The sequence below is a fragment of the Protopterus annectens genome, chromosome 13.part0, assembly GCF_019279795.1.
Source record: "Protopterus annectens isolate FY-2018-M chromosome 13.part0, PAN1.0, whole genome shotgun sequence".
In the NCBI taxonomy this organism is placed as follows: Eukaryota; Metazoa; Chordata; order Ceratodontiformes; family Protopteridae; genus Protopterus; species Protopterus annectens.
The window spans coordinates 1,182,664,327-1,182,682,069 of record NC_056747.1 but is presented as its reverse complement, the minus strand read 5'-3'; the positions used below and the strand labels follow the sequence as shown (position 1 = coordinate 1,182,682,069).

General features: G+C 40.9%; 1 protein-coding gene and 1 non-coding gene across 2 annotated transcripts in view; both read right to left on the bottom strand.

The window, feature by feature from the left end:
- CDC27 (cell division cycle 27) overlaps nucleotides 1-17,743 on the bottom strand; it is a 2,763,676-nt gene that overhangs the window by 2,701,131 nt on the left and 44,802 nt on the right. The window lies entirely within an intron of this gene.
- On the bottom strand, nucleotides 13,353-13,517 carry LOC122788526. Its single transcript, XR_006362719.1, has one exon. It is a non-coding gene; the product is annotated as a U1 spliceosomal RNA (small nuclear RNA).

Genomic DNA, 17,743 nt, shown 5'->3' with positions numbered 1-17,743 from the left:
ACCACGTCACTGTGGTGTTGTCCGTCTTTATCAGTAGCTGTCCTGGCTGAAGTAAGTCCTTGAAGGCTGTTAGGGCATTTTGAACAGCTAGCATCTCTTTCTGGTTGTTATGTAGATGCGTTTGTTTTGGTGTCCATATGCCCTGAATGCATCTTCCTGCCATGTGGGCCCCCCAGGCATAATCTGATGCGTCTGTTGTTAAGGTTTGGCTGGCAGGGGGGAGAGTGAAGGGCCGTCTCATGTTTTGGTGACATGCCTTTGCCCACCATAGAAACTCCTGTTGCAGGCAGGGAATGAGAAGAATCAATGTTTCCAGACTGTGTGAATGTTGACTCCATAAACTTTTTAGGTACCATTGAAGTTTCCTCATATGCAGTCTTGCATATGGAATCAGTAGGATACAGGATGCCATGAAGCCCAGAGCCTGCAGAATTTGTCTTGCAGAAGACTGGGTTTTTGTTGCCATCAGTTTGAAGTAAGTAGTCAGTTGCCTTTGCTTGTTTTGCGTGAGGTAAGCCATCTGGGCAGTTGTATTCAAGCTTGCACCCAGAAATGTTATCTTTTGAGAGGGTACCAGTTGTGATTTCTTTTAATTTATTTTGTACCCTAGGCATGTTAGAAGCCTTTTCACAAACGCCAGGTGCCGAAGAAGAGAGTGTCCTTGTTCTCTGCTTGAATGAGGCAGTCGTCCAAGTAAGGATATAGCTGTATAAGTCTTTGTCTGCAAAATGCAATTACTGGTGCCAGGCACTTAGTAAAGACCCTGGGCGCAGTAGATAAGCCAAAGGGCAGTTCAGAGAATTGGTAATGCATTAAGCCAGCCTTGAATCGGAGGTATTTTCTGCACAATTGTCTTATTGGGACATGCAGGTATGCCTCTTTTAGGTCTAAAGTCACCAGCCAAGCATTCTTGCCCAGCATGGGCAGAAGCTGCTGCAAAGTCAGCATTTTGAATTTTGGAATGTCCAGGTGTGTTCAAAATTGATAAATCCAGTATTGGCCGCCAGGCCTCCGTCTTTTCTGGGTACCAAGAACAGTCTTGAGAAAAACCTTGTCCTTTTTCCTGTTCTGGTACTGTCTGAATGGTCCCCATATGCATGAGGGATGTAACCTGTTTCTATGCCTCTGCCCACTGATTTTTTGGCAGATCTGGCCAGCCATTTGCTATTGGCAGAGTGTGGAAATGGAATCTGTATCCCTGTGATACAATGTTTAGTACCCACTTGTCCTGGGTTATTAACTGCCAATTTTGAGCAAAAAGTGCTCATTTTCCCCCTATGGGTGCTGCCAAAAGATAAGTGCTTGGTGTAGACAGAGGGAAGTCATTGGGATTGCTTTCTGTAGGTTTGCGCTTTATCTCCTCCAGATTTGGAGGTGGAGGTGCCCCATCGCTTTGACCTGTATGAATCTCGCGCCTGGTATCTGGAACCCTTAGGGAGTCTGGATTTGCCCCTTTGAGCTCTGTCTGACACAGGAAAGGACCAATTTTTTGCTGGCTGCACCTGTAAGAAGTCTTTAACCGTTTGCATAGACTTAGCTTTGTCTTGCAGTTTCTTTAAAATCTCTTCTGCCTTAATACCAGAGAATTATGCTGTAAAGGTGCATCTAGCAATTTAGCTTTAACACGATCAGGCAAATTTTGTTCCATTAACCAGGCATGCCTCCTAATCAAAGATCCAGTAACTGCGGCCCTGCAGGAGGCCTCTAAGGAATCAAAACCACATTGCAAAGTATGCTTTCCAACTTGTTCAGATGCATGCAATAATTCCTGCTATTCTTTATTTTCTGCACATTCTGAAATAAACAATTTTCCGTTTCAGCAGTCCCATAACATGTTGTTGGTACTTAAGCATACGAAATTGACAGTTTAAGACCCTGAATGCCAAGGTTGCAGATGTATAAACCTTTTTTCCCCCACTTGTACAGTGCCCTTGAATCTTTGGCAGAGGGGGTAGGATTTTTTGCTGTTGAGGCCTTAACTCCCTTTGGACTCTGTGAAATAGTTTCAGGATCAGCAGCAGGGTTTCTAAATAAAAATGTATGAGAGTCAGGAACCCTGTAATATCAGTCAGGCTTACTGGGAGCCGGAGGTAAGGAGTCAGGGGTCAAGCTTGACTCTGAAAACACATCATCCACAATGTGTAAAACAGGGGGAATGGCTAAAGGCTTGTGCTGAAGGAGGAGGAGGAAATCTCTGAGCCTCTTTTTTGATTCTGAGAAGTCTTGACTCTCCCAGTGAAAATGCTCCCTCAAAGTATGCAAGGTTTCTCCAAATGAATAATCTTCAGGAGGAGATGCAGATGGAATAGATTCCTCAGCATCAGAATCCTCATAGGGGAGGTATATATAATTCCTGACCAAAAGAGGAATCAGTAGAAATAGAAACCTGATCTGAAGAATCATTATCAGTGTCTTGCCTAGGCCTCTTATCTGGAGGGGGATGGGTACCCCTGATCAAGGTAATAAGGTCTTCAGCCATTTTGATAATCTGTTTTTAGGCATAGAGGCTTATGCACGTGGCTCATGAGTCGTTTTTTTAGTTTTAGAAGTTGCTTTTGTCTTTGGTTTTGCAGCTGTCATCGGTTTGATATACAAATGTTGAGGTCTGAATACACCCTCAGAAGCCGGTGCCTGCTCAGCGGCTCCGGACCCATCCGAGGGAGATGCATCCATCGGTCCAATACCTTGAGTATCTTGCGGCATGCCGGACTCCACATGGGTGTCGGTAGAGGCCTGCGACTCGAAGGTAGCACACTGAGTTCCGGCGAACCGGCAACTGTCTTAGGAGAAGCTTCATCGTCTGTTTTGGATCTCGACTGCCTCTGTCCTTTTCTTTGCGTTTTTTTATGTACTCTGGTAGTTTGATTGCTATCCGACGACATTTCTGGGTAGTTAAATCTGATCCAAAATACTCTGATGCAAAAATATATGGACGCTTAATAGAGCGTTGGTTAAATCTAGCACAAAACAGACAGCCAGGCACGTTGTGATCAGGGCCTAGGCAAGGAATACAGTATAAATGGAAATCCTTATGAGGTATTTGCTTCCCACAAGTAATACAATTAACAACTTTTTCTGACATCGGTAAAAAGCAAGAAAAAAGTTTCCCCAACAGGGTACTTAGCATTAGTGAAGACTTTGGTTCTGAAACTCAAACGCGAATATTTCAGTAGTCGGCCGACCGGCACTTGCGAAATGCTTCTGCTTCAGGCACCGCACGGCAAGAAAGACTTAAGAAAATGGCGTCGGCTGCATGTTTTATACCCCTGACATCATGGAAGAGAAGACCGCAACCGACGCAGGACCCAAGACTTTGGAATTCAGGCCGACTGAGGGCAATCTGCCAGCAGATTACCCAAATGTAATTACTGCAACAGTGAAACACGAAGAGCATCCAAGCAGTGTAAGGAGAGCTGCTACCACTGCCATGCATTTGGTGAAAACCCTGGGGGCTGTGACGAGACCAAAGGGCAGGGCTCTGAACTGATTTAATGACTGGATCCCATCCGGAAGCATAGATGCATCAAAATGTACAGGTGCTCTCAAAGGTGAAGGTTCGAGTCTAAGATCAATTGAGCACATCCAGTCATTCTTCTTAAGGAGCAGAATGGAGTGAACCGTGACCACCGGAATTTGGAATTCTTTACAAACTGGTTCCAGTAACTTAGATCCAAGTCTCAGGTCCCCTGTCTTTTCAGGCACTGAAGAACCTTGAGAAAATTCCAGATCCTGTTTAGTGTGGGGGGACCTCCTGGACAGCTCTTGTCTGGCAACTTGTGATCTCTTGAGCTACTAGCGCCTTCTGACTGGCTAGAACAGAGAGAATTTTCCTAGGTTATTTCAGGAATTTGTAAAGGGAATGAAGTACCCTCTGAATATCATCCTTTCCACCTAACAGATGCTTGTGAAGGCTAACCAGGCATTTTGGTAGAAGGATAAGCACCCATCAACTACCTCCAGAGAGGGACAGGCAGGCAACCTTTCAGGAACACTGGAAGGCTCTAGCCAAGAAATAATCTACAGATCCCTGGTTCTGCAGTCTCTCTCTGCAGAGTGAGCGACATCTATCATTATAGGCTATTTCCCCCCGTGCCTCTGGGCGAAAATTCCCCACGACTCCTGGAAAGGGCCTTGAGATTTTTCTGAACCACATTTTCTTACTGCCACTTTAGTTTCTACCGAAAGGACTCTGTAGGGTAGGAAAGTGAATTCCGACTGCAGACAAGGTCTTTCTACCCTGTTCACTGTGGGGGTCTCTCTCTCTCTTATTCTTTGGCCACAAGGATGATCCATCAAAGGGAGCACTGTTGAATGATGCTTTGAAGAATTCTGCAAAAATTGCACAACCGCATCCAGGCGTGTCTCCTTATGGATATGCCTGAACAGGCCACCTTCAAGGTACCTTGTGCAGCCTGTGAGATCAACCTCATGGACGCATTTGTAATAGACTGTAGGGTGGCTACTCATGAGGAAAAGAACTTCTGTTCCTCTGGGGACATAAACCCTGCAGCAGTATTAGAGAGTTCCTTTATCAAGTCCCTCTGTAATCTGGTGAAAGTGTGCCAGATAGCTACATTTGCCCTGTGATCGCTGAACTGATATACAGTCGCTTCCCAAGCCTGTCCAAAGCCCTAGACTCTATTAGGGGGGTGGACAGTGGAGCTTTCTTCAGCAAGCTTTTTGTTGACTGCACCAACAAACATGGGATCTCCTCGATCCCTTTAGTCCAATATTGTCCATCAGCAAGGGCACTTAAAATTTTGCTGGGGAGTATGGGGATAGGTTCCATGGAGTCCTGTTCCTTCCATGTCCTGTGGGAGACCAGATCTACAAGCTCATCTGCCGGGGGGGCAGACCCAAGACGTAGCCAGCCAGACCTGAAGGCTCCCAGGAACACTAAATTTCCTCCAGGGAAGGGTTTTCAGAAGACCAACCACCTTTCTGGCAAAGGATCTCCAAGGTCTCCAAATGATACATCTTCAGGTGGAGATCTATCAGACCCTTCCCCCTCAAAGACGGTGCCTTCTGTGAGGGATTCTTGTAGGGAATCCAAGTGCCTCTTCTTGCACGGCCTCTTCTGAGAGACCTCCTCAGTGGGATGTTCCAGGAATTTATCAGAAGAGATGAGAGTTCCATGGTGGGAAATGCTTGGAAGCTCATCTGGGCTACCTGCCCCTGAGGTGTAGGACACCAGCAGTCAAACACACGATTGAGAGCAAGCAGGGTATGGATCCTAAGAAGGGAGGAATAGACACTACTCAGAGTTGAAAGCCCTCTCCATCACCTCAATAGCAGAGGGGCCTGGAGAAGCAGATGACAATCCCACCAGAGCAGAGGCTCCCACAGCAGACAACCCTGAGTTCCACCCCACTCAAAAGGGGGAAGTCAGAAGAGAGAGCCATCCAGAGCCAAAGCTTTGAGAGAAGCAATGGCTCCAAAAGCTTTAGAGTCCAAGTCAACCTCTCTGATCAGACATTGGTGCTTCTACTCCGAGAGCAGTTGTGTTCCAACAGTGTTGGAGCAGATCCAGTCAGGGAAGTAATCTGAGTAGAGGGCGACAACTTTCAGATCGGACGATTCAACTCCAGAGGCTCTCAGATCCAAGGACTCAGAAATGACTGGTTGGGTCAGAGAAGGAGCAATTACAGGTAGAAAAGGTTGGTGGCTCACAAATCTGATGGGAGATTGAGCTGGCAAACCCCCCATCTAGACCTGTGTCTTGAGAAATTTCATCATCCTATCCACCTCTGCTTCAGACAGACTACAGGAAGACCTAATGGAAGAGGGTGTGGAAGGCAGCCTTGAAGACTTCAGGTTTCTCAGGTACTGCAAAAAGGGAGACTTTAATCTCAGAGATACTGGCTCCGAAGAAAACCTGGGAGCACAAGGCCGAGGAGATAAAAAGTAGACTGCACTGAAGCAGAGATTTTAGAAAACACCTTTGAAGGTTCTACAGTAGGCATAGACTGTGGAGACTGGGCAGGTGAGCATTTACAGTGGTTCCCAGGGCGCCTTCAATTTCTAGGAGGGGGTTTGAGCCCCAAATGAAGTACCTAAAGATAAAGCTGAAGCAGGAACGACGCCTTTCAAAACTAGCTTATTCCTCCCGTCACTAATTGCTCTTGCATTAAAGGCTGCACATACGGAACAAGAGGCGTCCAGATGTTCTGGGTCCAAACAAATGCACTCCCTGTGGGCATCAGAGCTGGGGATCTTATGCCCACAGAAGTGCATTTTTTTTTTAAATCCAGTCAGCTTATCAGCCATACTAGACAAATAAATAGATTAAAAGTTTTCAAATGATGGTAGTACAAGGAAAATACCTAAAGGTAGACAGAGAAGGGAAGGAACAGACTACTAGCAATGGTAGTATAAAAATAACGAAAACTCAGTAAAAAAAAAAAAAAAAAGAGTTTAAGAAGGTAAGTGGGGCAAGCTAGCCAAGAGAATAGCTGTAGAAAAATGTATTTTGTAGTGATCAGGGGCATTATGGGTAAAAGAGAGGAGCTCAAGATTCGGAACCTAGAATCTTCAGGACGTGGCCGAGTTGATCAGAGGATCCAATCCGAACCAAGATGTGGGAGAGTTGGATCCGAACCAATTCACTGAGGAACAAATGAAAATGACATCAGATAAGGGGTGTTGGTCTGGTAGATGTGCAAAAATTCCCTGGAAATCTTATTGCCACTTGTACTTCAGATGTAGAAGTTCTGAGACTGATTCAGAAGCAATCTTCTACCAAAGACAGAAGTGGAGATTCAGACTTTCTGGAAGGGATAAACGGACTGCCAGGGCACGGGTGGGGATCTTAAAAAAGTCATTTACACAGACAGACTTATTTGAATGTCCTTAGTTTTATAGAGTTCCAGCTTTTTTTTTTTTTTAAACCTCCCCGCCATTGATATTTAAATGACTTAACATTTTTTTGACATTGCTTTGTTTCTAAACAAAATTGGAAAGAAATCCCAATCCCTCAGAGCCACACGCTCCAGGGATCTAAACCTTGCAATCACAATGAACAAAACATGCTGGAGGGATAGGTTCCCATCCCAGAGACTCCCCAGACTCTGGCACAGACTGCCCATACATGTCAAGCAGAGAACCTCCATGGCCCTCTTCCAAAGGAACCTTGACGATTGGATGGGAGATAGGAAATTCACCCCCAGGAATCACGTCAGTCGCCCTGCTAGACAGGGGTCCAGGGAAGTAAATTTTGTGGGAAGAAATATCCAGGGAATTGTTATGGCTATGCTTGTATAGGCCCTAGGGCCAATAGGTTCATGGCTATGTCAAGCAGAATACCTCACAAGCCCTCTAACAGGAACCTGGACAATTGAATGGGAAACAGAAAATACACTCCTGGGATCCCACCTCTGTCCCTGCTGGACAGAGGAAATGGTGATTTTGTAGGAACATGGCCAACATTCTTGGCTAGGCTTATAAGGGCCTCTGGCCCAATAGCCTAGTATCCTTCTATGAACCCCCAAGTCCATATTGGCTGTATGGGCAACATCACAGTGACACAGGAAAAACAGGAATGGACCGAGGACCAGCTTTGGCCACAGCAAATGTGCCCACCAGCAGGAGTCAAACTGAACAGCCTTTGTCACCACAGCTGGCTACTAGTTAGCCACTTTTTTTTTTTTTAGTGCTGGAAGGACTGCCTGTAGGATTGGTAGTATGTTTTCTTGTCAAGCCAAAAATGGTTCCCCTTTCTCAGGGAAACTAAACGGCACAAGCTGGTTAAAACATCAAAGTCAAGAAAAATCAGGTACATTCTGCAAAACTAAAGATACAGAAATCCTTCTATTTCTAGGCTGTCTTGGCAGACTTTTATACATCTGAACTGTACAGATTATCAGAGAATGGCCACATTTTTGCCTCATACTATACAAAATCAATGGAGAGTTTTTCCATTGCTTCTGTCGAACAGCACTGAAACTGTGCAAATGTGGGGATGCAAGTCCCACACATATGTGCAGTACATCAGAAAATGCTGAGGAACACTATTGTACCAGTATACAAAACATTAAAGAAATGCAAGCAATTTTTTTTCTTAAAGAATGTTACTGTATAGTAACAACAACAACCAACTCATTGGTGTGGGTACATGAAAATTTAGGGTCTACATTAGCAAATCAGACGATTAGAATGTTGATCGACACTTTGTTCAAAACCACTAGTGAGCGAAACCACTAAAGATATACAGAGTACATGTCGAATTGTTACAGTTGGCCAACTTATGTAAGCGTCAGAGGTCACAATGTTTATCTTGTACATATCATAACCTATCCATTTTTAAATTACTTTGATATTCAGCATTTGTGAACTTTAATGTAAGTTTATGTATGTTACGAACTGTAGTTGAATTAATTTTATTAAATATTGTGAATATTAGTAGTGATTTTTGTCGTACTTAAAAGGTACATAATTGCAGTATAAAAGGCACGTCTAACAGATTACTTGTGCGCTACACATATGGTCAGAGACTGCACTGAATAATACACCGCTGTTTTCCCTAGTATCATGGGTGCTCATCAGACTGTTGTATCCCAAAAGGGCAAAGACATGCTGCATATAGCTGGATCTCTCTTCAATTTGAAAAAACGGGGAAAGACAAACGATATTGGTGTTGCAGGCTAAAGTTGAGAGAAATGTAAAGGTAGGGCAGTGACTATTAAACATGTGAATGGAGAATTGTTAATGAAGTCTGCACCTCACCATCCTCCATCTGATGCTGCTGAAGTGGAGAGATACGTGGCATGTCACAATTTGAAAGAGACTGCACGTATTTCTAGGGATACTTCTACGTTAGTGGTAGACAATATTAAAACAAGTACTTCAAATGGAAAGTACACTATGCTTACCTACTAGGTGCTGTATGTTGCAGCAAGTAAATAGAGTTTATATTCACTATGAAACTAGGGAAGCGATGTTGGCCAACTAAAATTTTTCAATAATTTGAGTATCTTTTTACTGTTCGTTTAACAGTGAGATCGGCAAATATATATGTCAACATTGCCTGATTCGCTATTTTGGTAGTTAGAGTTGCTAATATAGACCCAAAATTTACCCACAGTTGGCACTATTTAATCAATCACTCAGGCTTTGCCCTCATCCTCACCCACTTGTAAGCTATTGCTTAAGGATAGAACAGCCGGCCAACTTCCAAGTTCCAAAACTGTCAACCAGCTCAAGCTAAGCATTTGGATTCGAAAGATAAAGGGTGCTGATGCTGGGACCAAAGAGATTTTAAATACTACTGTCTTTTTCTCATGTGGAGTTTTGTCAGAAGTATCGTGCAAATCATATATGCCATGACACCCAAAATCCTGAGGTATCCTCTCAGAGTAATAAAATTCTGTTTACATTTTTTTCTAAAGTTTTTCCACTCAAACAACTATTTTTTTCCTGTGAAAGAAAAGTTCTTTGAATGGAGGTGTCCAGCCAAGCTCCATCCACCCCCCCTCCCATTTTTGCACATGGGATCAGGGTGTCACTGTCACCGGTTGATTAGTCCTGCCACAGTACTTCTTCTACACTACACACTTGCACTCACACTCATATACCCTGGAAATATTAGGATGAAGTATATCTTTCTCTCAGGTACAGGAGGAAACTGTACTTACCCATTTACTTTTGGGGGGGGGGGGGGACTATCACCGATGTGTGGAATGTTTTACAATGACACTACACTCAAAGCATTTCCAACAGGTTGTCTAGTGATCAGACTGCTCTCCTAAGATATAACAAACTCAAAACCACCACACCAAGGGTGGAATAACCGAAATATCCACAAAAAAATAAAAAAGAAGGGCACACCACAGCTTAAAAGGTGAAACACTGCTTTATTCACATGGATCAAACGACTGAGCAGTTTCACCCGCACATCCCAGGCTTCATAAAAAGTAATGCCTTTCGGCTTTTCCCAGTTAGAGATTGCCACAGCATAACTCTAGTCCGCTAATGATTGGCAGTTTATTTTTATGGTGCCTCAAGCCAAGAATCGAACGGGAGAACCTCTTGCTGTGAGGCAATGACGCTAAAATAGTTGAACCTAAAAAACTGATATATCATTACTTTGTAGACATAGTAACACACCATGAAGTGGTTATCCATTACCTTTTATTACGTGACATGGGCAGAGGGGAGAGTGTCTATTCCAGGAATCCGTACTTAACCCGATTCATCTATCATTTACAAGGTTACCTAGTTTTATGCAGACTTTCCCCTTTGTTCTTTGTTTTTGCCTCACTTCACTTAGCTCTGTTTGGGAGGGTTTAGTCAGTTTAGCTTGACATCTTTCCTTGTTATGTGATTTGCACAGATTTCAACGTTTAGTTTTTAAGATGTACTAAAAAAAAAAAAGTAATTGTGCTAGGAAAAGTAAACCGGTAATGCACATTCTAACAGCTGACACTAACACAGGACAATAAAAACAAGAAGAAATGACCATATTAAAAGCCATATCACTTAATTAATAGTGTCAATTGTGGCAATAAAAAGCTTAAGTTCTTAAAACTTTAACGAGCACAAACAAAATTACCAGCAATAGTCCAAAGATCATACAAAAACAAAAAGTCAATGAAGCAAAAAAATCCAGATGATCACCACGGCTTAAAACAGGTTTATTTAGAAAAGCGCTTTCACGTAGAATAAGTTACGCTTTCTCAAGTCTTCAATAAAACAGTCAAAATCCCTACACATTTTATATCAAAAAGCACCAATTAATCAATTAAATACATCATTAAAATAAATTCACCCTAAATACATCAATTAAGTCTTTAGCTAGTATTGCATCTTATTTAATTGAGCGAGCTTCTAGTTCAGGTTTAATGCATACATAGTTGTTCAACCCAGGGTATACATGAGCTTGCAGCTTTAACATCTACTTTAATTCAATTCTTTCAATTAAGTTGTTTAAATTTCCCCCTCTCGTCGTCATTAACATTTTGTAGGACTCTAAACCTAAAATTATGTGAAGGGAATTCCATTGTATGCTTAGCTAGAGCATTTAATTTGTTCTTATTTGTTGTATCAAAAATATACTGGCAGATTCTCTCTCTGAGCCGTTTGTGTTTTCCCTATATAAAAACATGTACATCCTGTGCACTCTGCCATGTATTTGCGTCTTTCGGCTTTTCCCGGTTAGGGGTCGCCACAGCGGAACTTCAGTCCGCTAATGATTGGCAGTAGATTTTTATGAACTGGCTTGCCGGGCCTAACGCACAACCTTCAACGAAGGAACGCCCATTCACGCATGTCGCTACACAGAAGACGCTCTGAGAATCGAATGGGCAACATCTGTGAGGTGACAACGCTACCGCAGCACCACCACCGCAGTACGCACTCTACCATGTATATTAAGCTAAATTAAGTTAATAGAATCTAATAGGGTGTTTAAATTCCTGTACAGAAGAAACGGATACATTTTGCACTTATTACAAGGATATGTTCCAAGCTTCAGTGGGGATACAGTATTCTTTAACAGATCGTTACAAAGTAACTGTTTTAAATTGCTCTTGTTCTTATATGCAAAACAGAGTACTCTACCTATAACATTTTCTATTTCTTTCAGTTATCAGGAAATGCCAGTTCTTAATTATATCACAAACCTTGCTAGTATCACTAGCATACTTGGTAACACAACGTACATCATTATGCTTGAGGTTCCTTTTTACAGTTGCATTCATTGCTGGCTTTACACTGATAGAATGAATTCCTTTACTGTTAGCAGCAGTTTCATTCTTTACAGCTTGAAACACAGTTTTGTCATACCCCCTTCTCCAGAAATAGTTGCTCCAAGTAGTTAACTTTTCTCTATCAGTTTGCACATAGCATATATTGCTAGCTCTAATTAATTGCCCTTTGACAATATTTGGGAATATGTGCTTAGGATGCATGGTATTATGAACTAAGACTTTTCCCAATGGGCTTTTCAAAAGAGCCTGATGTTGATTTGACCCAAACTGTCTCTATACACATAGATGTCTAAAAAGTCTATTTCTATGAGTGAGAAGGATGTTGTAAATCTCAAAAAGTCTGTTGTAGATTCGAAGTACTTAATGAAATCCAATAATAGCGATGGCTCCCCCTCCCAAAGCAAAACTGTGTCATCGACTAAACGTCTATATATCTTAATGTATTTACTGTACCCACTGTTAAATAAATGCTGTTTCTCCCAATAGTAAACTAGCATGTTCACATATGAGTTTACACATGGGGTGCCCATGGCAACCCCCCATTTTTGTAAATATATATTGCTATCATATACAAATATATTGTTAGATATTAAATAAAATAATGTGCAAATCAACAATTTCATTTGTATCGCTGCTCCCCATTTCTTTCAGTTCACTTCTTACTACCTCAACCCCATACTCCTTGGGTATATACAAGTGAACAAACTTTGTACATCAAGGGTAACCATATAACAACTACTTAGTCTTGGTGTTTCATTTAAACCCCCTCAGATCTCTCAAAAAATGGGACGTATCCTTCAAGACTGTTGGAAAATCTGCCTTACTACAGGTCCTAATTTACTCTTCACATATATCGAAAAGGGCTCTGTAACCCAGCCCCCTCCATCTACACTTGGTCTTAGTGGTGGTCTGTCCAAACATTTAGGCATTTTGGGCAACCCTTTGATGCAAGGTATTCTAGGATGATCAACTGTGAAAAACCTATATAACTGCTCATCTATTTGTCTGCACATTAACAAATCATATAAGCATTCATTAATACTTTTAACAATTTTCAAATGCTGAACATGCGTTATTGGGGCATATATATCTGTAACACTCAACATTTCCTTCATAGAACGAACATAATCACCCCTATTCAGAACAGCAGCAACCCTTCCTTTGTCTGCAGGTCTTATACTTGGGGCTTGATTGTTCTGCATATCTCATCTTGTGTAAGATTAGAAAAAGAGCCTCTATTACTAGAATAGAAACTACTATAAAGTTCATTTTCACAAGCTCTAATAAAAGATTCTACATGGTCATGCATGGCAGATGTAAAAACTTTTTGTAAATATCTAGTACTGCTCTATCATAATTTTTAAAAAACAATTCAAAAGGCCACATTTCTACCAAATACTCTTAAATCAGTCAGCAATTCACTTCAGTACATGCAGAGGGTATGAAAGCCAGGCCTCTGTTTAACGCAGCTTTTTCAGCTTCAGTTAGATTATAGTCTGACAAATTACAAGATCATTTATATTGTTTATAGGTTAGTACTAGGCTAATTGCCCTTCAGAGCCATTTTAAGCCTAGCCAATTATCCCTTGTGAGATTCAAACCCCGCACCTTGTGTTTCTAAGGCAAACACCTTAACCATTAGGTACTCAAATATAGTCATTGCGAACGCAGTCCCCCACTACCATAAATTATGCAGTCGAGTTTCCCACATTAGGGAAACCACGGAGGTCAACTGAACTGAAATGTGCAATGGAAGAGCCTCACCCTGGGGAAACCACCTTCTTGACGGTGGTATTTCCACTGCCAGGTAAGTATTTACTGCCTTTGTCTCCTGTTCGGAGTGGCTCTCTCTCCTGACAGCTTCCTTTTTCTTCTTCCTTGGCTCATTGAATGCTGCTGTCTCTGCACATTCTGCTTTGTTGGTAATGGTAAAAAAACGATCAAGAGTTGATGGAATAAACTGTTTAGGTCTTGCTCCCTGCAAGACCTGATTATTAGCTTGCTCGTTAGGCAAAGGAGTTGTACTGATTTCAGGGGGTGTTTGGGACATTAATTCGTTGAGAAGTAGAATTCTGACACTCCTGCATTTTGGTAGGCAGAACTAGTGAAGGCATGTCTGCTGTGCTTGATGTAGGTACTCCTACATCCACCACTCCACCATCATTATTATTAGGGCTTGTAAAATTAGAAATATTTCATGGCCATTTAAGCACATGACCAAGGCTAAAGTCCATGAAGTCTGTAGTTTACGTTGTTTAGTTTGCCTTAGTCTATTCTCATACAGTGCAACATTAATGTACATGCTATTCAAAGCACTAGTATAGGTCTCCCCTTCAAACTGCTCTATAATGTCACAGTACTTTTGTTATATACTAGTGCTTAGGCTCAGGTCAAACGGATCAAAATAATCTATGAGCAGCTGCATGTATGTTCTACTCAGTTCCAAGTTCAATTATGGCCACTGCTTCAATAATTCTGGGTGGGTTTCACCGTAAGTAGGCATTCCAATGTCTCTGCCAAGTAAGGCACTTATACTTAATGTCATTCTCCAAATTTTTTACCTTCTGCATGAACTACGGATATCCATCTGGTCTGCTATGCTCACGAGTTCCAGGATTCCCTTCAAAACTCATGGTTAAAATTGGATTACCTCCTCTGGTTAAAATATCCTCCCATTTAGACTGCATTTCATTCATATTTGGAACATAGTCTAGCTCAATAGATGTATGTTAGCCATGTGGCTCTGCTGGTACACAATCAGCCAAAAAGTACAAACACAAACTACCAGCAATAGTCCAAAGATAATCCAAAAATGAAGAGTCAGTGAAGCAAAAAAATCCAGATGACCACCACGGCTTAAAACAGGTTTTTAAAACTTTAACAAGGCAGATGTAATCTTCCTTCATGTTAAAGTAGTAGACAGTACATTTAGACTTGTATATAACTTAAACAGAAAAAGGAAGGAGAATGTTTTGTAGGAAATCATATTTTCTCACAAAAGGAATATTACTGGTGTTTCTTTTGAGCTTAAAAGGACAACAATGGGATTCTATTAAATGCTCAACTTCTCTGTCTTTTCTCTCACTATTTACTGTCCCTGCTATGAACAAACAAAAACACAGCATTTAAAAATTTTTAAATTGACCATCTCTTCACTAAAACAGTACCTTACTATACTGCGGTGGTTTCACATTCAAACGGATGTGATAAATGCCACAGAATACAGGTAGTTTTCTGGCCATTTCCCTCCCCAAACTGACATCACCACTACCATCCTAAAAACCCACTCCATGCTGTGATGTCACAGCTCCATGGTCCTTCCCCTACCCATACAGAAAGTAAAGGCTAGAACAAGGGAACAGTATACGAGTCAAGTCTCATGTTGTGAGCTGTCAGAGCAGGTAGCAGCTCAAATTACCCTTAGCACTTTGACAGCTAGGGAAGTTAAATGTGAAAGGGGATGGGAGAGGAGTCAAACTAGTACAATTCAGGCTTCACAAAAGACTGTAGTTTAGTCATTCTAAAAAGCAGCAGCAGTACAAAGTACTTTGAAAGTCTGTTCTGTGACATTTTAAGTAGTCACTGAATGGTATGAAATGTGACTTAAAACTAACTGAAAGACAGCAGTGTATACATGTAAAATCAATGCAGTGACAGGAGCTTTAGGAAGAAAGCCCGTGTGATTTTTTTTTTTTTTCAAGCACTGCATTGGGGCACAACCAGAGGCAGACTAAATAAATCAGAATCACTTCAAAATGCCAGACCCCATGAGGTCAGACTGAGAAACTATGTACAGAAATATTTAAAAACCTGTAAATTGTCCCAGAGTGGTATTAAAATGTAGGAAACACCAAACCATGATGAAACAAACTTGTTTTTTTTGAGTCTGTGAGTGTGGTTCTCCTTTAATGGAGAGCTTTTTGTGCAACAGCAAATACAAACTTGTTCCTAGAAGCTGGGACAAAAGTAAAGTAGTTACATATCTTTTTGCATTAACAAGTAAAATGAGAGGTAATCAAATATTGGGTACAAATTTTAACTGCATACTAGAACAGACAAACAAGTCCACCAAAAGAACCCAGAATATCTACTGCAGCCAAGATACTTCAAACTTCTTTTTCTCCTTTTGGCTTTTCCCCTTAGGAGTCACCATAATGGAACAACAGTCCGCAGAATGATTGGCAATGGAGATTTACAATGTTGAGTTGCCAGCCCAGCGACCAACCTTCCACAGAAGGCACACACACACACTCACACCTAGGGCCAATTTAGTGTCCAATCCACCTGCTGCATGTCTTTGGGCTGTGGAAGGAAACCCACACGATCACAGGGAGGACATGCAGACTCTGCACAAAAGGCACCCCAGCCAAGAATCAAACCAGAGAACCTCTTATTGTGAGGTGGCAACTCTTAACCGCTGCACCACTGCGGCCGCCCAGCCAAGACACTTCAAACATGGACAAAAAATTTAAGACTCAAGGATATGATTTTTCAAAACTCCCTGTTCTTTACCCACCATTTCTGTTTGGAACTCAAACATTAGATAACAGTAGATTTATAAAACAGCTTAAAGTGCCAATTATACCCTGCCCTGAAATCAGATCAGAAGGTTATAGGTTTTAACCTTTCAGTGAAATCTATAATTTAATTTTATTTACCAGGACCACCATCTAACAAACTACTCAAATCAGATCTTAGAGACTGACTAAAGAAACTCTGAAGTATATAAACCTTAATAACTGAATGGTATACTCAAGGCTACTGGAGTATTTAAAAAGAACAAAATTTTGGAGCAATACAACAGTTAAAAATAGGATATGGGAATTCAAAATTTACAAGTTGCATTCTAAAAAAATGCAATAGGGGAAATAAAGATCAAAGAACTATGGAAATGCCAAAATGTATTCAAGCATAAAACAGAAATAACTATACTTTAGAAAGTTACAGTCACATGCTACCACACAGATTAGCTTTTATTTTCTTCCATTGACTATTCAGATTGAATGTTTAATTCAATTAAGGGTAAATGATCAGCTATAGAAGACAATTACTATGATAACTTAAAAAATGAAAAAGATAAAGATAATTAGACAAGCTTCTAAAAAATATATCAGAGAAAAAAAGTGTGTTGTGTGTTCACAATTAAAGACATTTCATTAGCAGAGAGTTTAAGGAGCAAGTTAAGAAACTTAAAAATAAAACACCAAAGTAAGCAGCAATCTCTGAAATATAAATGTTATCACTAAATGATACTATTAAACTTGTTTATCTACACAGAGAAGTGAAGTTATTCCTCTTCAGAGAAGTGAAGTTATTCCTCTTCCTCGGAAGGACTGTCTAGTACCACCAATATTAAAACAATACAACCCTGAACAATGCCCATCTTACATATCAGTTTCTCTGCTTAACACAGATTTGTAATAATCAGCACAAATATTTTGCTGACTAAAAAAAGTTAATTTGAAAATACAGACCAAATGGGGGATCTACATTAAATAAAAGGATCCAAAACATTCAATTACAACAGTTGCTCACCATGTTAAAAAAATCACAGGAAAATAATTTTCTTGGGTGGCGAAAGCCAGGGTACATTTTTGGCTAGGCTTGTATAGGCCCTAGGGCCAATAGCCTAGTACCTACCTATGAACCTAATTAATCTATAAATCTTGATTTAGAAAAAGCATTTGACCCAGCTGATTAAGACTGAAAAAAATTACCAGAGTTGTATGGTTTGCCAAAGGATTTCACTACCTCATTTAAAAAATGCATAAAAATCTGCAAGGCTCATGTCAAAACCTAATTTTTCTCATCACTAAAGGAATTTAACAGGACTGTCATGTTCTCCACTAAATGTTTGTATTAATCATTGACCCCTTTGTTGTGGGTCAAGAAATAATGTTAAAATAGGTGGTTTCAGACTAAACAGAACTCCCCATAAGATATACCTTAAATGCTGAAGACAAACAAATCCTTACAAGAAATCTACATGTTTTCAAATAATTTGAAATAAATATATCAAAACAGAAATGTAATGAAATATG